Genomic DNA, 22393 nt, shown 5'->3' with positions numbered 1-22393 from the left:
TTAATCTATGATATTTACCTAGAATATTCATATTTTCAATCTATCTATGCACATGTGATGACAATCAAACACATACACACACCAAAAGCAATATGTCATTGATATCACAGTGTCATGGAAATGTACTTGTGTAGCAGTGTAGTCAGCAGTCATTGATCTGCAGTGCCGTATGCTGAGATTTCCCCGGAGTGGACTGCCTGTGAGCGTCTCAGAGGGATAAGAAATACGTCTGGGACTGCAGTGCTGTCCAAGTGCACTAGTATCACTATATCTACACTGCAAGTAACTGATATGACACATCAAAACTAGAATGCATCCATTAATGGACTGTATCACATGCGCTCAGTTCTGGGTAGTAACTGATTACATGTAATCTGGATTACGTAATCAGATTCCAAAAATTAAGTACTTGTAATTAGATATTAGATTTTAAAATATAGACTACAGTTACTTTTTATTGGTTACATGATTACGTATTATTCACACAGTGGCAGTAAATTATTTATCGGTTCAAAATAAGATATTTTGATATCCTTCGACTGGATGGAATCATAGTCTGAAGCTAAAAAATCAAGTCCGTGCTCATTATAAACTACATGATTTTCGTGTTTCAAGACTGCAAATCGGGGGGAAAATCTGAGCAAAAGTCGCGTAGTGTATTCCAACCTTAAGGAGATGATATATTTGACAAAACAGTATATGGGCATGCATAAAGTCTTATATATTTATATTTTTTATATGTTTGAAAAATATACATAAAACAAGCAATGCGATCCAACGTTCTAATTTTGTTGGATCACATTGCTTGTTTTCAACATTGACACATGTGAGAGAGAATGATAATGTGAGTATGTGTGAAAAACAGAGAGAGAGAGAGAGTGAGACAGGGTTGTTGTGGACTGCAGACTACCCCCTTGAACAGGGAGTTTTATCTCTACTACGTACGGCCTGTTAAAACAGCCTCAGACTGTTCCATGCTGCTCTGATAATGAGCAAACAGGGGCAATTGAATGTCAATGCCCCCGTGGGAACAGAGGAAATGTGCCCGGGGGGGCCATGGCCACTCTCCCCCTCCTCCCCCTGAGCGATCGGTCTAGAGCGGGAGAGAGAGGCAGTGTAACCTTGCGGAGTTGTCTTTTTGTCCTCTGATCGGCTCACTGGGTGAGGGGGGTCTCGCTGACAGCTGAGTTTCCCCCACAGGTGGGCCTCATGCAAACAATGCAGATTGGGCTGTTTTAAAGTCAAAGGCTGCTTTTGACCTTCCAGAACTTGATTAGGACGTGACCTTTGGGTGTACTTATCGTTATAGACGTTTGTTGATATTTCATCTCTCTCAATTTGGTTAATAATATAGACATGTCAAAGGAATGATTCAATGATAAATGTAAATTCTGTCACTTTTTATTCACCTTCATGTCATTCCAAAACCTGAATGCTGTTTGAGCAGTTTTCGTTGTAGAATAAAATGGCTGCATCCGAAAACTGAAAAATGGAGAACACATTCCAAGGTAGGAAGGCATCAAGGCATGTCCGAATCCAAAGTTAGCTTCATTTCCTGTCTCATGAGATGCCTTCATCTGATCGATTTTTGAAGGCAGCATACTGTAGATGTATCCTTTGCTGCCTTTGATATCCCACAATCCTGACAGTAGAGCTAAAAAATAAAGATGGTGTCTGAAAGTTGCGGTTGGTGGTCAGTTTGTGTGTAAATATAAATTTTTGACCATTGTTTTTCTACTTTTGATGTCATTTCTAGCGAGAAATTACTATTGTAGTACTTAAACATTTGCTTAGTTATCACCAAAGCTCGCTCTATTTTGCTGTAGATCATTAAACCTCATTAAATGTCATTGCCTGCCCTGTTGAAAAAAACAGCACATGCTGGTTAGGTATGTTTTGAAGCATGGCAGCTGGTTTGAGCTGGTTTAAGCTGGTCCTTAGTTGGCCCTTAGCTGGTCATGAGCTGGTTTAAACTGGTCAAGTGCTGGTCCTATGCAACTAGCTCCAGCTCATGACCAACTTATAACCAGCTCAGGACCAGCTGCCATGCTTCTGTATACCTAACCAGCAAATGTTGTTGTTTTTTCAACAGGGTGATAGGGCACTGAGGCAACAAGTGAGCTGCCTAAGTTTTCGGATGCAGCCAATGTCAAAGTATCATCAAGTTATATTTACCACAGACCTTATTTTACTCATAAACTGAAAAAGCCCATTACAAAAACCCAGGAAAATCTTGAGGGTACCACTGGCGAATTAGTCTTCCAGGTTTTGATGTCATCCCTGCACCATTTCCTCTGTTTTTACTTTTAGATTACCTTTACCATTATCTAACACTCAGTTAATCTTTACTAAAACACTAATCATTTAATAATACTGTTAAATGTAATCTTTAGCAAATCTTAAATTAAATATCCATTTTCATGTTGTTTTCATGTTCATGTTTTATTTTTAATATATTTAGACAAAATATTGTATATAATATTTCAAATTTATATATAATATTAGTATATAATATTATTTTTATCTTATACTATAATATAAAATATGTAATAGTTAAAATTATTAACATTAGGGGTAGATAGATATTAGATTTTGCCGATAAAGAAATTGGAAAATCTGGCTAATAACTGATTAATTGGCCAATAGTTTTTTTAAAATCAGTAATTTAAATGAAACATTTCAATGAACAGAAAGAAAGAACATGAACAAATTAAACAAAAAATGATCTGCAACCATTAGTGTTGATTTTTCTCGTTAACTGGGAGTTCCAAAAAGCAACTATTGGTGCCAATATTTCAGTCAACCTCTAATTAATATAATTTTAATTATCTATCATTTTAATTATCTTTAATATAATATTTTCAATATTTATCAGCATCATACAGAGCCCATTGTTCCATCATATGGTGATGGAAAAAATGTGAGATGGGAGGAAAAATCATATGTCATTCCTTTTGCATTCCCCCACAAAACTTTTGCGTTGTCCCAACAAGAAAATTTGCATTCGCTTACAAAACTTTTGCGTTCTTTCCCAGCAAACGCAAAGTTTCTCAGGGGTACGCAAAAGTTTTGTGAGTGAAAGCAAAGATTCTCGGAGGAGCACAAAAGCACTGGCATATAATTTTTCCTCCATGTCAAATTTTTTTCCCTTCACCATGTCCCTTTAGGGGCTCCATAGTATCATCATTAACATGAAAAATATAATAATATAAGTGAATCTTCAATATTTGATGTATTCCAAGTGCTCTAAAGCCATACAATAACTTTAAAAATGTATTTTAAATGATGTTTGGTCATAAGAACCAATAATGTTTGGTCATGTAATTGACATTATATTTGATGCACTGATGTAGCCACCATATTGGATTTGAAAGTTACAAGTTCAGTCATAGCTCTATCACATGACTTCAGACTTGGAAAAAAACACACAAGTTGTATTAAATCTCTTGAGGGTGAGTAAATAGTGACATAGGTTAAATTTTTGGGTAGAAAAGTAGAAACCTCCATACAGAGTTCCTTCTGTTTCATCCACAGTGGAAACTGAGGTCTGTAACACATGTCCTAAACACAAACACGATCCCCTATCAACTACAACATCAGCAATCTGACACGGACAAGGATGACAAGAGGTTCAATAACTCGATCCTTTTAACGCTCAGTAATAAAATCTCACCCAACTGTGTCACTTAGAAAGCCGATACACTGGCTTTTATAATGTGTTTATCTCAATCTGAAAAGATTCTGATGCACAACAAAGTCCACAAGGAAAAGCGTCCTTCTCGTAGAAAAGACCGGCCTACAAAAAGAAAAAAGAAAAAAATATCAGTGGCATCTCCAGAGAATGGCGTGTTAAGTTAGAAACAAGGCCAGACGCAACATGACAGGAAAGATGTCAGAGCTTGTTTGTCACCTGATGAGAACCATGTCTCGGTGTCAGTAACAACTCAGACACATGCGATGCCTCCTCAGAGAAAAAGATCTTCGGGATCGCAGTAGGGAAAAGATCAGAGAGCGAAAGAATAACAACGGCAGAGAGTGCTGTGATGGCACATTCAAATCTCACGGCTGCCTGGAAATGTTTTTACAAGGGGCTCTGTCCTTTCCATCTGATAGTCAAATGAGGCAGAAGAAAAGCAAAGCAGCCCCTCCCAGACCACTCTCTCGCTCTCTCTCTCTCGTATCCAGGGATTAACCAAAGACCACAAAGTAGGTCAAGAAGACACGCTCGGAAAGCGCGAGGAAGGATAGACCGCGAACCATCTCTCTGTGACAGGCCGGGACTTGTCCTTCTGCTAGATTTCGCCGCATTTCCTCACACGTACGCACACCAGCGGCAACCTAGATTTCAAATTTGAGCAAAGACACAGAAGTGACAGCCAAAGTGTTTGAGAGCCTGCGAATGTAGGTTAAATGCTGAAGATGTAAAGAGGGACATCTAGAGTAAATACTCTCTTTCCCGTCAGTCACCGGGGAGCTTTTAAACTTATTTATTCATGAAACGACAAGCTCAAATCACTCATCAATTTTGATTAACGCAGGGAACGTCGTTTCGGAAACCATTTTTTATGGCATGAATGCACCAGAGACGCTGTTCAGAGACGTTCTTGTCTCTCTCGCCTCAGACTTTTTGTGTCTTTGAGCCTCAGGGAGCGAAAAAGACTAGGAAAAAAGGATGAAACTGCCTCCCACCTCTTTCTGACACATATCATGGAGATATCAAGAGGCTAACGGGTGCTCAGACGGACTTTGAACCCCTGCGAGTGTAACGCTCGCTTTAATACCTGCGATGATCAGTCGCTGAGCGCTCTGAAAGCTTCCTGTTCAAGATATAATCCTGTGAGGGCTATTTATAGACGTATATTTGGAGCCCTGCAAAAACAGAATATTAAATCTTATGCCTTCATGCCTGTCTGATTATTTATGAATACATCTTTATCTAGGTCATGACTTTGGATGCTGTGTGGTGATCACCTGTGTCATTTACTCTCAGTTTAAAGGAATGGTTTTCATAAAGCCTGATTCAGGTTGTTTTTTATTTATCTTATTTTTTTTTTTTTTGTACATTTTACCATGCCAGATTGTGTATACTTTTGCATTGATTAATTAATAAAATTATTTATTTTAATGTTTTGCATTTTGTATCCTGGTTCATGTTACTTTTTTTTTTTTACTACAATGCCAGATTTTGTTGTGTTTTCGTAGTTTTGCTTGTAACATAACTGGATAATAATTTTAATATATATTTTTTTATCTTCATTGCTTTTACACCTTCATCCATGCACCTCCAGTGTAATTAAACAGAAATCAAAAATGCAAATTTTCCTTACATATTAAATGAGATTGTTAACATTTCCATTATTTCCCAAATTTAAAAAAAAACAAAAAACATTGAGGGTAATTCAACATTTCTTTATCAATCACTCAGTAAAGGATGTTAATAGGGATTCGAAGTGAAGAAAATGCGAGGAAAGTTTAAAAGCCCAAGACACAATCTCTATTAAAAAACATTCAAAATGATGTATGATTTGTTGGAATCAGTGAATAAATGACTGATCTACACCTGTTTGAAGTCGATAGAGTCAGCAAAGTCAATTTTGAGAAAAATCGAGTTAAAGTTTTCTGAAGGTTCCAAAACAAAATCAGCTAGCAACCATACCTTAAAATCCCTGTTAATAACACCTAATTTGGCACACACCTCGTCAAAATCAAATATCTATAGGAAAAATATATATTTAACTTTTTTTTCAATATTTTACTTCAAAATTCTAAAGTACTGTGATTCTGTTTATATGTGTATATTGTGATCTTGTGCTGTCTGAGGCGTCTTTGTGCGAGCGCTTCGGATCAGTCAGCGCGAGTAAGATCGATTTGTTTACATCAGCATGAGTTGAAAATCACATTTCAATGGTTCAGACTCTTGGCATCAAAAATTCGCTCATGAATATTCACAAAGTTGGAATGCTGTGCTTTACAACGATATCCAAATTTGTGATGAGGGGAAGCGCGAGTGGTAAAGCAAGCAGAGAAAAACTGCATTTTTCATGGTCAAAGGAAAGGTACTCCTCTCAGAAAACGTACAAATAAAGATACTTTTAGATGTTTAATTGCTATTTGGAGCATTGGAATCGCTAGATGAGGGCTTAATGATCTCATTTTTGTGAAAACCTCAAATTCGACCAAAATCGACATTTTTTATTTGTTTTGCCTGTAGCTCGAAATTAGCCTGTGCGCATTCCGACTCATTTTGCCAGCACGAGTCACAAAAAACTATATTTTTGAGTAAATCAAGTGAGCAAATTGCAAGAATTAAGGTAAAATATATACAAAGTTCTGCCATGAAACTCTAGATGGCACAGGCTGATAGGTCCTTAACTCAATCTGCTTGCAATCACATCATTCTCTATAGGGCACAGCTGATTGGTTCCTGCTGTATCAGTAGCCAATGAGTTCACTGCTCAACCTTCAAATACTTGGTCAGCATTTACTGTAGCAGTTGCAGCACACTTTCAGAAACCCTCCACCAACCCCAGCTCCACCTGTATAGATATGCTACGGGTAATTCGTGTATGTTATATTGTACAGCAGCAGCATGTCTTACTTGCTCACAGCAGTGTGTTTGTGTATGTATTGGCAGTAACAAGTCCCGTACTTGCTCTGCAGCAGCAGCAGTGTAGCAGATCTATTCCGTCAACACCAAACATATCAACATTGTCATATCCATTACCATGCCAAACACTCCAAGAGTTGTCATGACAGAAATATATAACATCAAATTCATGTTTCAATAGTTTAATTCCAGAGTTTTAGTCAAAATCTTATTTGAATAGGTGTATAACGAAAGCTCCCTAGGGAGAAACTTGACACTTGTTTATTTTACCTCTCAGCTTCTTGACTTTTTGCTGCCATTCTTCCACCCAATTTGTTTAGCACAAACTGTTTTGTACAATTCTGAGAGAGTAAATTTGTATCTGCTGACATTCGAACTGCTGTTGCAAAAACCTTCAAAATACACCCCTAAGTGTGTTTACAGTGCCTGCCTTCTTACGTTTCTAAATACAAAGGTAATTTGAGGTTCAAGAGGTCGACGCCTGTAATGCTTCTGAGGGAGATTTGCTGAACTTTGTCTAACAAAATGTATTCATATGCATTTGAACAGTGAGGTCTTGCTGCCAGCATGCTTATTTCCCCTTGTTGTCTCATCTCGTGTCATATCTTTTGCTCTCGCTGGTCTCTCTTCCTCTCTGGCCACCAGATACACAGAGGTTAATGCATGGATGGGGCCAGAGGTCAAAGGTTAATGTCCTCTGACACAGCGGCCTCTTCCCCTTGAGACAGTCAGGCGTCTGAGTTCAAATGCCCTGGGCACCCTGCTGGACCTGTGGAACCAGAGAATAAACCTGCCCAGCATTTCAATGACAGCAAAGAAGAAAGAAATTGCATAAGCCATATTTTGTACAGTAAGACTGGATTATACTTCATTCAGACTGACACACCTGTTTGTGACGATCAGTTGAAAATAATATTTGGAAAGTTCTGCTAATGATAGATGAAGAAACCTTATCAGTTTTCGTTCATCTGATAATGTTAAACATCTAAAATATCTTGTCAGAGTATTAGATGTACTCTTTAACTGTAGATATTGTATTGCTCTTTTATATATCTTTTCAGCTGTATTTCATTAAAGTATCAACGAAGACAGCGTTGATACTTTAATGAAATACAGCTGAAAAGATGTTTTTATACTGTATAAAAAGATTTCTTTTTACAAAATTAGACAATTATTATTTACATCTCTATATGCCCATATAATTTGCTTTTGGAAGAATTTGAGGAAAAATACACCACTGTTCAAAAGTTTAGAAAAACTGAGATTTTGTTTTTGAAAGAAATCTCTTATGCTCACCCAGGCTTCATTTATTTCATCAAAAATACAGTAGAAACAGCAATATATTATTGAAATTTAAGAGAACTGTTTTCTATCTTAACATATTTTAAAATGTAATTTATTCCTGTGATACAAAGCTGAATTTTCAGCATCATTATTCCAGTCTTCAGTGTCACATGATCCTTCAGAAATCATTCTAATATGCTGAATTGGTGCTCAAGAAACAATATTGTCAATTATTATCAATGTTGAAGACAGTTGTGCTGCTTAATGATTTCATGGAAACATATTTTTCAGGATTCTTTGATTAAAATTTCAAAAGAACAGCGTTTATTTGAAATAGAAATATTTGTAACAGTAATAATTTTTACTGTCACTTCTGATCAATTTAATGCATCCTTGATCAATAAAAGGTTTAATTTCTTTTTTTTTTTTAAATCTTACTTACCACAAACTGTAGTGTATCATGATTTCCACAAAAATATTAAGCAGCAAAAACTGTTCTCAACACTGATAATAAGAAGAAATGTTTCTTGAGCAGCAAATCAGCATATTAGAATGATTTCTGAAGGATCATGTGACACTGAAGACTGGAGTAATGATGCTGAAAATTCAGCTTTGATCACAAGAATAAATTACATTTTAAATAGAAAACAATTGTTTTAAACTGTAATAATATTACACAATATTACTGTTTTTACTGACATTAAACATATATATATATATATATATATATATATATATATATATATATATATATATATATTCCAAACTTTTGACTGATAGTGTATTTCAGTTCAAAATTAAAATCTCTGCCTTTTGATTGTGGCATCTTGGCAAATCTGAGCATGTTTTGAGACATTGAGATCTCTTCAGAAATTCAAGTGGCAACCTTTTGATATTACTAGTCTTCATCCACTCTCCATTCCTTCTCATTACTGTCTAGGAGAAACAACTGAGATAAACTGAGAACTTTTGTGACTTTTCTTTGATATGGATTACATGTTTTAACAAGTTTAACATATGGTATATGTTACCATATCTCAAAAATCTGTAAAATACCTGTGATTCTTTAAAGATGGTTATCAGCAGGCTGAATTGCAGATGGTATATTGTCCATAAAAAATATGTCAGGAATGGAGGCAAATGTATGACTGGGAAAAAAACAACAACAAAAAAAACATACTTAAACACATGTGTATCTGTTCTGAGGTCAAAGGTTGAAGTTCCATGAACCATGGTTCTGTGAAAAGCTTTGGAACACAGGTCACCGACTCGAGATGGTGAAGGAATGAAGGGCGGATATTGTATCTCCATTCATGTGGCATTTGGGGTCAAAGTTCAAAGATGAAAGGTCCCCTAAGTTCAAAGGTCAACTTGGTGAGATAGCACTGAAATTGCTGATCCGGTGTGTTTGCGAGATCCAGGAACTTGAATCATACTCATAAAAAAAATAAAAAAATAATAATGCAGTCAACAGTGCTTAAAAAAAATGCATTTTATAACAATTTTCATTGGAGGAGAAGAAATATTCAACCTGAGTGGCCAATTTAAAATCCAAACAATACATTAACTTCTTGTTATTGATCATTCAGTTTGCTTGTACAATCACACTTTTGGTTCTGTAATATACCTTTTGTGTATTGATTTATTATGTCAAATAAGTCGCAATATAAATGTTTATCCATTTTGCCTATAGAATACGGTATTATCAGAAGCCATAAAGGCTCTCCTTTCCTCAGATTACTCCAGATTATTAAGGGTGAGAGGTGAGCTGACGCACGGTCTTCCTGTGCGCGCGCACGCACGTATACACAAAGCGCCTCCTGTAGCTTTAAGCTGCGCTCACTCAGTCAGGGAGGGCAAGAGAGAGCAGGAGGAGGAGTGTGAACATTGCGGAGTTCTCGGGGATTCCGAGAATATACAGTTCAGACTCAGACCCGACAGTCGGTGCGGGAGCCCGATGAGTTTTTGGACTCTACTTCCATTTGGCGCGTTTCACGGCGCACGTCTGCGCGCAGGAAACGCTCACGCTCGGATAGCGGAATCAGGTACGTGTGTAGAGACGACTCGATGCCCGCCCAGCAGCTGGAAAGACTCAGCTGCATATGACTGTGATGTTTGCTGTATGTTTATTGTGATCCTAGGAGGTGCTGAAAGAAAAACCGACGCGTACGGAATGTGAGACGCCGTTCACACGGGACGCTTTCTTACGTTTTAAACAGGACGTTGTGGTCTCGAGACAACCTTTTTAAAAGTTGAACAGTTTTTAACTCGTCTTAAAAACGTAACAACGAGACCAAAGACGCCAGAACGTGTGCTGTGTGAATAGCAATGGTCGCTCCTGTCATTTAGTTTCCATTTTGTTTCTCTGTTACAGTCAGTGCGATGTTACCGCTTCATTTATCAGCTGGTTTATTATTCATAGACATACAGGGTTAAGAATAGGTTTATATTTCTCTTTTCCCAAGCCAAATTTATTAATGGTATGTTAGCTATAATGTAAGATTATGCAAGGCAGTGTAAGAAGTCTTAAATTTGGTTTACTGTAGTGATCATGACTTTTACTGATGTTCCAATAGACATGAACCTGAGATACTATATATATATTATTATTATTATTATTGAACTATATATGTATAATTTGATATCAGTTTTCTGTCTTGTCTACTGAAATGTCTGACAGAAGGTTATTTAATGCTGTTTATTATACTTAAGAGCTGTCATTAATAGTCATAAAGTCATTAATACTCCAGGTTAATCTCTTCAGCACAATATCTCATCTGCTAAGTAAACTTGTCATATTTTTTTTTTCTTTTTAGATGACAGGCACAGATTTTGGACTTTGCATTGTTTATAGTTTTATAAGGTTTCCTGTGGCTTTAGCCAATATAAATGGGACTAAAGAGGTCAAGGGTTGAAGTTTAAAGGTCATCAGAGATCATAGTTTGGCTTCAGTGTTGGTTCAGGTGGCTTGCTAAAAGAAAAGACCAAAGTTAGAGAAAAGCTCATATTTGTCATAGTTTCTGAAAACAGCATAGATGTAACACATGTGGATTGAGAAACAAGTTGGTAGCATATCTATTTTCTCTTAGGATTGGTTAATTAAAATCTTTCACTCTCATCTCCATGAGAAAATGTGCATCTTTATGATGATATATGATATGTACATCATTATCTCTTCATCAGACATTTGGAGACATCTGAAGAGATGGGAGAGAATCAGGCTGACAGCATTATGTGGCTTCTTTAAGATTGATACTGACTTGTAGTGATGTTATCGTTGCTAGAGAAATGAAAACGAACACATGGTGACCTAATTTCTCAGAGGGGATGTCAATAAAATGAACTGAGAATAGTTAAAACAGTGCTGGGTCATCATCACCTTAAAATACCATCCTCCTAAACTTCAACATCAACAGCAGATGTCTGTCTGCTACCTTATCTTTCATATCATCACATGTTTCACGTTTAACAAAAGAGTGATTATCAGAGTGTGGCATTTTTCAGAGCACACACTTAAGCACATGGTTTTGCTCATGCAAAACATAAACTTGCTAGCGCAACATGTCATAAATCCATAGAAGCCACAGGCGCTTTACACTCATTAACAGGTCAGTTGACAGCTCAGGGACACAGTGGTTGCATGTTTGTTCCTTGTGTAATGAATCTTGTTGTATACAGGGTATATCAGTGATAATAGGTGGCCTGGAGATCAACAAGCACTGGTGCTGTTTATACGAGAGTTTTTGTACACCAAAAGAAAGGCTCTGTAGGTGTAAGACCAGGAGTTGAAACGCTGTGATTGTATGAAATACAGGGCACAGATTCTTCTCCCCTCAGCCTTGGGACAGAGGCAGGGCTTTCATTTATAGCAGTGGATTGATTTTTTTGCTGTTTGATTTACTGTAAACGATTTATAGTTTGCTGAATTTGCGGTGGAGGTTTGCTGGGAGATGCAACTCACATAAAGTGAGCATCACCACACATTAGAACAATAGCAGTGACTTCAACACACCTACCAATCGACCAATCAATGCAGTTTTAAATACTATTCAAATTGTACACTTCACCGCCCCTTGCCTGTTAGTATGTATTTCATATACATATTCATATATATTTTTAACCAATAAATTAGATTATGGGCCAATAAATGAAGTTAACACACTAAGGCCTGGTTTCACAGACAGGGTTTAGATTAAACCAGGATTAGGCCTTAGTTCAATTACGACATTTAAGTAGCTTTTATAAACACGCTTTTTGAAAATAAAAAAAAAACATTACTGGTGTGCATCTTGAGACAAAACAATGGCACTGACATATTTTAATATGATTACGATTTCACTTTTTTAACTTTAGTTAGTGTGTAATGTTGCTGCTTGAGCATAAACGACATCTGCAAATTTACAATACTCAAAGTTCAATGCAAAGGCAGATATTTTCTTTTACAGAAATCGCTTTTTAAGGACTACAACAAACGGCTGGTAGGAACTACATCAAGCTTCTTCCCGGGTTGGTGACATCACAAACCACAAATTGTACATAAACCCTGCCCCCTTGAACACACAACAAAAGGGGTGAGGCCATGTTGGGCTGCTTTAGAGAAGAGGAAGAATTGTTGTAGTAGAGTGTTGTTGCCATGCCGTCATTTTACGCCGATTCACAAACGAGGATCAATTCAACGATGGATTTGCACAAAAGATTAACATGATGGCACATGCTAGTCGATGAGTTGATTCAACTCCACAGCAACTACATAAATTAACCACTAACCATTCAGAAATGTCCAGATATTCTAAAAGTTGTAACTTCTTCCTGAGTCTCTCCGTTAGTGTCCGACTTTGTTTGAACAAAGTAAGGCTGAACACTGTTATTGACAGTCATCATTTTGGCTGTGAGAGATTCTCCAGCTTTGTTGTTGTTGAGCAAACTGAAGCGAGAGCTGTTAAAGCTCCGCCCTCTTTTGGAAAGCGGGCTGGGAGCAGCAGCTCATTTGCATTTAAAGGGGCACACCAAAGCGGCGTGTTTTTGCTTGCACCCAAACGGGCAAATTTGACAAGCTATAATAAATGATCTGTGGGGTATTTTGAGCTGAAACTTCACAGACATATTCTGGGGACACCAGAGACTTATATTACATCTTGTAAAAGGGGCATTAAGGGTCCCATTTAGGATATGTCAGTGCAAGTTGCTTTCAGTTAAAACAGCTCAAACATGCATTTAGTCTGGGACTAGGCCTTGTCTGTGAAACTGGGGGTTAATACTATTCTTAGGTCCACCTAAATAATGATAAAAATTTGCAGATACTGTCTAATTCTGGCTATAACTAGATTTTGCCTTGATGCCATTAGTAGTTAGCCATGAACGTTCTGCAAAGAGCGGTGGATGGAAAGCATGTAGACCAGTTGTAAATGTTATTTGGCCTCCAAAATGGACAAATGCTGATCATGAGAAACATGATCTCAACAACTTGTACAACACACAAGTTAATTTAATATAATTACACAGCTGACCTCTAGCTGCCAGCTGTATTACTGTATTGCCCACTACGTCCTGAGGCAAGATGGACCTGGAGGTCAAGAAATCCCGGCAATTGAGTTCAGGACGATTTTACTCTTCCTGGGGGACATTACTAATCGTGTCTTATTTTAAGCAGGTTATATGCTGTGCTAAGTGAAACAGCAGTCCTTTCCAATGATTCTGGAGTTGTAAGGCTTAGTCGTTTGTCTCTTTGAGCTGAGAGATGAATACATGCAGATTTTGCAGTTCAAGGCCACTGCGTGCCAAGCTGTCCTTCACACCATATTAGTGGCCTGTCCTTTCAGAAACCTTCAAAGCTCTGAGAAGGAGACAAACCCTGCAGTAATGCCGAAGAGATGAACACTTGCAGAATGATCTGCAATCAGCGCATCAGTTAGGCATTTACAGAGCAGGCGACAGGAATGATCCCAGCTTCATTATTTCTCTCATCTAAAAGCTTTCAGATCGCACCGGCCCAAGCAATTAACTAAAGAGGAGTTTTCAGAATTTATGAATGAAAGATGGATGTGTGGGTTATGAAGACTGCTGCTTGAGGCTGAACTGTTTTTAATAAGCTTTATTTTGTAAGTGATGGTTTCAACTGAGGGCCTCAACCAGCATTTAGTTTTGTGATTATAATATGATATTCAGAAACACGTTACTGTACACCGATGTGCGTGTGCGCAAATCGATTAATCGCATCTAACTTAAAAGTTTGTAAATGTATAATATGTGTATGTATGTGTGTGTGTGTATATATATATATATATATATATATATATATATATATATATATATATATATATATATATATATATATATATATATATATATATATAATATATCTCAATTTCAAGTTTTTTTTGTCCTTTATCAACATGGTTTATCCAAATGAAAATGATTTTGTTTATTTATTCATTCAGATATTATAATGCATTTTTTTTTTCAGCTGTGGAAAAAAGTAAGAAATAGAAAAAAAATAATCTTGTTAATTGGGTGCAGTTTTGCTTTGGGCCCTATTGACTTTCATTGTATGGGCAACAACATTTGTAACATTAAAATACCTTTTTTTTTTTTTTTTTTTTTGTTCTGCAGAACAAGGTAGGCCTATTTTTTTTATTTTTGTGTGAACTGTCCCTTTAAATCACGTGCTTACTCCCCTCGACAAAATTTAATCGTAAGTAGTCACAGGTATAAGCAGCGACCACTTATGATGGGATCACATGAGACGGATGTTAATACCAGGTGTAAACAGGGTCTTTATCGCAGCTTTAAGCTAATAGTTTCCTGCTTCTGTGGATGTCATGGGGCCGTTGTCATAGGGCTGATTCTGCTAAGACTCATTTCATGGAGAGGTCAGGGGTCAGGCTCAGTGGAGCAGATTTACGCTGCTGTGTGTTTTTGAGCACAGAGCTGCACTCTAAAACCCCGGAAAGTAATAAAGTCCTGTCACTTTTGTAGCGGCCCACCCGTCACTGGCCTCAGACTGCTGAATCACTTAATACTTACTTAAGGGGTTAAAATGAGCTGAGCTGTTGCCAGGCAACAAGGGACACCTCAGCAGCCACTAGATGTGGGGTGTAGCTATCCGTCCCTCACGCACAGCCAGCGGTGAAAATGTTGAAAGATTCACACCGCATGCCCCTGCTCTCAAAGCACTCTAATGCTTCATGCAGCGAGGTATGCTGGGATATATTATTATGGACTGCTGTTTGTATGCACTCCTGCCACATGAAGTAGACACGAGTGGAAAGTGTTGGATTTCTTGTGTTGAACTAAGACCTTCTCCATGTGAGATGCAATTCCTGTGTGTTCACATTACACTCTCCGCATCCCAATCAGCCGCGAGCCGTTGATTAGTTGAGTTTGGGCAAATCTCTTTCAGTAGTTTGAGAGATGCCCTTGGACAGACGTCCTTTTGTCCTAGCGGACCGCTTGGGGCTTATGGAGGCAGCGCCTGCTTTCCTGGCATTAACACGGCGCTCCGACCTTGACCCGACTGATATGACATGAAAGCTTTTAAGTAACTGTCTAAAACAGGATTTGGTCATGTGACACCATGTGAAGGGCTTATGTGTCACACTTGACTACAGGTGTGGGTGAGTTTTTCATTCATATTGTGAATTAACAGCTTCACCGCTGTGCATGATGAATATTGATTCGGTGATTGATTTTGCATAACACAGAAATGAATAATTATGGTGGACGAAGTTTTGCCTAGTTTAAATCTGGTGTAGTGTAAATATTAGAAATATTAGACATAATTCAGTTGTTTTTGCCACATGCTTCATAAGCTATGGCTGGGCAATAGAAATATTTAATGTATATGCTGATGTATTTGCTATGAAATGGCTTAAAACTGATTTTTTTTTTTCTTATAAATTGATTAATTTATTACCAGAGGAATTATTTCAACTAAGTAATTTAATAAAATGTATAAAATGATGATATCATATATAGATTTATTGATTGATTGATTTATTGATTGATACATTAATAAAAACAATAAAAACAGCAATTTTTATAGATTTTATGTATAAAATATAATTCTATAAATCTATATATATATATATATATATATTACACACTAATATTACAGTAAAAACTGCAATATTTCATTTGATATATTTTTATCTAAAAATGTTATATTAAATTAGTATTAAGTATTCGTATAAAATAGTTTAACAAATGAAATTCCTTCTGGTTTTTATTTTTTTTTTTTTTTTTTTTTTTTTTTTTAGTACATTTATTGCAATTGTTTGAAAGATTCTCAGAAATTACTTGAACTGCCCAACTATATCAGCATTTTTCTACTGTAGCTGGTAAAAGCTCATGTACTCCCAGCGTACTGTGATCAGTAAAGTTTGCCTTTTTCACAAAGCCACTGTGGTGCGAGTTGGTATTTTTCACCCGGTTATAACAAAATCAGTTCTGCTCCAGTGACCTTGAGCTGAAGCCAGATTGGAGTATTTCAGTGAGCTAATGCTGTATGTTTGTGCGTTTGTCGTGAGACTGGATGAGAGCCATGTAGAAACTGGTTCACCTGTGGCCGCTGACCTGTGGTAGATGTTTACATGTGCTGTCGCTCTGCTTGTGTAAGTACGTTTGCATGTCTGATTCGGTCGCAGAGGCCAGACGGCTCAAATAGAGCAGATCTTTTCTTTAAGCCACCTGTCTCTCCATCCAGGGCTGCCCTTGCCGGTTATATTAAGGTAGGGCTTGCCCTAAATACACTTAAACGGGTTTAAAAAGGTCAATGATCAGTTTGATTCAGCACCTTGTTGCCACCCTTCAGATTTGTTTATGTGAATGTGTGTGAGATTTTCTTTAGGCTCATGTGTTCCTTAAACACTTCATGAGGGGTGAAAGCTTTCCAGAGTGATTTGTATGGGTAAAATTTGGCTTTTTAAGTGGTTGTTTGTTGATAGACTGAGATATGATGCAGGCCAATATTTAAAAGTGACTTTTTTGGCAAATTTAGAAAAGGCAGATAATTGTTAATGTTTGATAAACATTTTGATTTTAGCAATTTTGCACATATTTTGGTGACATGATTACGGTTTTTGCTGAGATGTGTGCTGGGTGTTTGCGTTTAAACTGACAAAACCATTTTTTTATGTCAGAGACAGACATATGAGAGCTTGAGTTGTTGGCATTGAGTGCGTGATCGATATCTATTCATATGCATGTGTTTGTGTTGTATGAAAATATGTTCTTCTCACCTTACAGTAATCATACACAAGAGTTTCACATCACTGTCAGCACAACACATCCACATTTCACTCAAAACAATATATATTTTAACTTTTAAACCTAATTTTTGGCCTTGGCTACCGAACTTGGACCCACCATGTAACTTTTGACATGTGGCTGTCTTTTTTTCACTGATGAAGTAATTTTTTAAGGCTTTGAATGAAGGAATTGTGTACATGACGTGTGTGATTTAAGGCGGCCTGCGGTTGGCTTGTGAGCCGTGTTTAATTAAGGCATGTGCTGTGTGCGTTCCTGCCGTCTGATAAGACACTTGTCACTGACGCGAGGAGCATGTGCACTCTGAATACTGAGGTTAATGAAGGTACTGTAGACTCTCTTTCTCTCCTGTGTTTGTGTTTTCTCTCCTTCTTTTGCTGAGCTGCCTGATCAAACTCTGCAGCAGTCTTCATACACTCTCTTTTAGAGGGAAAAAAAAAGAAAGAAAAGTGGGCCATGGTGACCTATTTTTCTCACAGTTCAGGGAGGCCGAGGGTTGCGGTGCTGCAGTCAGTCAGATGGGGTGCAGGGGCTGTTGCCAGACGCAGCCACACAGAAGTGGGTCAACGGCAGGGACTGTGTCTTGTAAACGGCTTGTCGAACAGTAGAGAAAGCTGCAAGTGAAGCACATATTATATGCCCAAACTGTTCATGGAGGTCTGTGGTCTCTCAGGACCTTCACACCCATTGCCTCCACTGGGACAAAAGCTAAGAAAATACAATATCGTCTCAGTTACAGTTACAGTTCAGAAACAATGGCTATGCTCACACAACAGCTAAATACAGTTGTCACTCCTGTTCTGAGTATTCATAGATATTTATATATATTTATTCTTAATTATATTTATAATTAATTATATTTCTTAAATGTAGGCCTATCTGAGGCGAATCTGAGATATTGAACTGATTCTCTTTTGTCTTCTCATGCATTTCTTTAAAAAGGATAGTTGATACAATGTTGTTACAAACCCGTAAGACTTTCGTTCATCTTCAGAACACAAATGAAGATATTTTTTGTGAGATCTGAGAGCTTTCTGTCCCTCCATTGTCAGCCTATGCAACTGCCACTTTCAAGCCCAAGAAAGGTAGTAAAGACATCATAAAATTAATCCATGTGACTCGTGTGGTGTAACCTCAATTTTATGAAGCAACGTGAGTGCTTTGTTTGCGCAAAAAAGTAATTTTTTCATATTGGGGCTTGAAAGTGTCAGTTGCGTAGACTGTCAATGGAGGGACAGAAAGCTCTCAGATTTCATTAAAAAGATCTTCATTTGTGTTCTGAAGTTGAATGAAAGTCTTACGGGTTTGGAACGACATGACGGGTGAGCTATCCCTTTAACATCTCAAATGTTGAAACGTGGCAATTGTAATGACCTCAATATCAGTCCCGAACAATCTGAGAGATGACACATTACTCTAGAAATGCTGAGCAAATTTCCTCCCCTTTCCTTTAAAAGTTTTGATAAGTTTGAATAGAAACTATGTATTAGTTTTACAATTTGACGGACTTGAAACACTGAATCTTTAAATCATTCATGATCAACATAATTTTCCTAATGAGTCTCCTTAAAGACGCTGAATTTACATGGTGAGCATGCGGCTCAATTCAAGGTCCCGCCCCCCCCGCCATAGCTCAGGGTAATTAAGATGACATCAGTATCACCACACTGCTGAAAGCCAGGAGTCATGGGAGAATCACTGCATCATCATTTACGCTCCTGGACACAGATCCCAGTGGGCGTGGCCTTTTATGACAGATTGTTGTTTTTGTAGAACATAAAAGGTCAACGGATCCTTCAGCGTACTGAGAGAAAGCCACAGAGCAGGCGGCTGGACTCTGGAACTCAAAAAGCGTTCCTTTTTGAATAATGACCGTTTATATTGCACTGTTCAATATTTGATTTAAGTGAGCTGTTCTTCATCTAACAGACACAGGGAGACTTTGACCTGACTGTGAGTTTCAGTATTTGAGATTTTGAGTTGTGTGCACACACTATGGCTCTTATCATGAGTACTGTGAGTAATGGAAAGCAGGTTGGCCTGCTCTGAAAGTGTAGGGTGGCACGACTGTAAAACGCAGCAATTGCAACGACCTCAATATCAGTCCTAAACAAGCAATGACACATATCCCCTCTGTAGTTAACAATGGCAGTTTACCAAAAAATGAAAATTCTGTCATCATTTAATCACCCTCAAGTTGTTCTAAACCTGTATGAGTTTTTCTTCTGTCGAACACAAAAGAAGATATTGACTTCCATAGTATTTTTTTTTTTTTCCTACTATGGAAGTCAATGGCTACCATCAACTGTTTGATTACCAACATTCTTCAAAATATCTTCTTTTGTGTTCAACACAAGAAAGAAACTCAGACAAAAAAAATTCATTTTTGGGTGAACTATCCCTTTAAAGTCTTAATTTTGAATGTAAACTATGTATGTCTTTTATCACTAGGTTGTTGGTTAAAAGTTAACATGAATGACAGCTCAGACCGTTGCCAGTAGCTACTGTACAGGATTTTGAATTGCCTGAAGCACAAAAACATTAAATTCTTTGTGATAAACATCATTTCATCACATCAGGTATCTAGTGTCTAGCTGTTGAAGACTGTTCTTATTAGTGGCTCAAGATATTTCATGAAAATAATTGAACCCATTTCAGTTCATGATAATGTAATGTATCACTTCTGCTTTATACGCATTCTTATTGATCATTAAGATTAATATTTACACTGTTAAAAAAGAATTGTTGGTTTAACTTAAAGTAAGTTACCTGGTTGCCTTAATACAATGTTAATACAATGAAGGCGATTGGTTTAATCAACAGCAACTCAAAATATTATGTTATCTGAACCACATTAATTATTGAAGTTGATTTGACAAAAGAAAAAATGTTGTCATAACAAATCATGAAAATCTTACATTGTAAGATTTATTTTTCATGTGTTACAATTGTCCTCATAACAGGACCAAACATGCTTTTTTATGTAACACTTTATATATTTCGTGATATTCTCAGTTTATACTAATCACTATACTATAACCATAAATCAGTTAAACTCTGTATAAATTAATTTTATTAGTTGCTGATGGACTCTATTATTTGGCTTCTGATGATACAGAGTAGAACTTATGGATAAAATGGTATTTTCAATTATGTATTTATTAGTTGTTTCATTGTTTCATAAGTGTTAAAAAAAATCTGAAATACAATTTGTGATTGTTTTACCATTACTGTGGAAATTGTCATATAGACATTATTTTTTTCAGTAGTTTTTTTTTTTCCCCATAAAAATGTGTATATTGTGATTTTTAAATATTTTTATATATTGTGTTATTTTTGCGTCCACCGTCCACCCCTATAGTGTCTTTCATCATGTTGTTGTTTCTCATCATGTCTACAGCACTGCTGAACCATGGTATAATCACTATAACATCTTTTTTGACTTATTGCTTCCCTGCTCGCTTCCCTACTTTGAGTATGATACTAATAACCCACGGACATGATGACTTGGCACGAATGACCTTTGGTCTAATTGAGTGTAGCGTGTTGCGTGAGGATCCTGTCCCAAACAGGGCCAGGTGGGTGTTCCTGCGGTAATCTGATGAATTCCAGCGAAGGTGAGGAGAGCGGTGACGTCTCGGACTCCTGCGTGCTGCCAGAGGAGTCCACGGCAGATGGTTTCCAGCAGGATCACATATGACATGCGATAACGTTACAGTCAGGAAAGGTCAGTCTGCACGGCACTGCAAAGTCTCCCGCAAAGGACACGGTCCACACGTTCCCGGGCCGGGCGGGATTCGTGCGTGCGCGTTGTGTTCCTGTTAGCTGCGAGGCAGGGTTAGTGTTTAAACATGACATTTCTCCCTCTTCCCCCACCTTGGTGTCAATGTACAGAGGACAGTCCAAATATTTGTTTAAAGTGATGAACCTTGTGCAACCAAGGGCACTGAATTTGCATGATGATAAAAGGCGCTTTATGCTCTCCTGTAGCACATGCAGTGTGTCACTTTTTGTTTTTATGCCATTCCTATTGAGAAAGGCACTGGGGATACATACGTTGCCATTTTTTTTTTTTTTTTTTTAAATAGGTGTTTTTTGCACTTTTAATGAAAAGATGAAGATAGAGGTGTGAAATGATACATACCAAGATACTAGGTATAGTTAGTGCTAGTTTGGTGCAGGTCTAGCTGGTGCACAAGCAAAGACATGATGTTCACCAGCAAAACATGTATGTTGACCCTGGACGTTTATATATTTAAAGGAATATTCCAGGTTCAGTACAATGTTAAATACCTTTAGTGTTATTTTATTTTGTTATGTGCTTCTGTCATTTTTATTAGTTTATATATTATTATATTATATATATTATTATATTGTAGCATTATACCACAAATGCTGCTAAATGAGCTCAACTTGTAGTTGTAATGAACCCAGAATATTCCTTTAAGAAGCCTTTTGGCGATGTCAGCATGCTAGGATACAAATCTTTCTTACAAACACACTCATGCAGAACTTTAGCTGATAAAAACCAAAACTCGCTCGTCCAGCTATTTGCTGAGAGCTTTTTTTTCTCCTTGCTTTGGTGGATGTCTTCTCAGAGTTTGTTCGGGGCTGTTGTGAACGTCAAGTTGTTCTGCGTCAAAAAACGTATTCTAAGTCGGCCTGGCTAGTGTCTCAGATGCCGTGGAGAGTCATCTAATCCCCTGAAACGGAGACAAACAATCTGTGGAAGAAGGTTAAAAATACACCAGTGAGACATTTTGATATTCCGCCTCTGTCTGAGTTCAGTGCTAAGGTTAAAGATCCAGCATTCAGATTAGACTCCCCCACTGGGGAGGAGATAACAGGCACGCAGATTGAAAAGAGAGAGAGAGACGTTTGGGGTGGTGGTGGTAGGGGGGAGATTTGAGATGTCTATCTGGCAGTGTGAAGGTTTTTGTCTTGCAGATCCAGTTCAAGGACGCCTGGAGGCAAGGCAGCCCTGACTGTGCCAGCAATGCATCTCAAGGTCACATGCACTCACCCTGTGACTCTCGGCAACAACAGGAAGAGGAGGGCGGGGGGAATGGGGGCACTGTGAAACCCTTCATTTACCCCACGGTTAACCCCTCGATGTCTTCCTGCGACCACAGATATTCTGGCTGCGTTGAGGCGCCAGTCAAGGGCTGTCTCCGATTATCCTCAGACGCTTTGAAAGAACTCTGTAGTGCCACATATTCCGGTGCAGCCAGGAAAGAG

General features: G+C 37.7%; 1 protein-coding gene across 3 annotated transcripts in view; it reads left to right on the top strand.

Annotated features, from left to right (window-relative positions):
- nrip1b (nuclear receptor interacting protein 1b) overlaps positions 1-22393 on the top strand; it is a 65513-nt gene that overhangs the window by 27742 nt on the left and 15378 nt on the right. The window contains exon 1 of one of the 3 annotated variants that reach the window (XM_051909463.1): positions 9688-9936. The exons of 1 other annotated variant lie outside the window; for it this stretch is intronic. The gene's annotated coding sequence lies outside the window, so the exon portion shown is untranslated. Of the gene's footprint in view, positions 1-9687; positions 9937-9983; positions 10265-22393 lie in introns of those variants that run through there. One more of the 3 variants, XM_051909465.1, reaches the window with a different exon arrangement.

The sequence above is a fragment of the Ctenopharyngodon idella genome, chromosome 10, assembly GCF_019924925.1.
Source record: "Ctenopharyngodon idella isolate HZGC_01 chromosome 10, HZGC01, whole genome shotgun sequence".
Lineage (NCBI taxonomy): Eukaryota > Metazoa > Chordata > Actinopteri > Cypriniformes > Xenocyprididae > Ctenopharyngodon > Ctenopharyngodon idella.
This window is presented reverse-complemented; position numbering and strand designations above follow the sequence as displayed.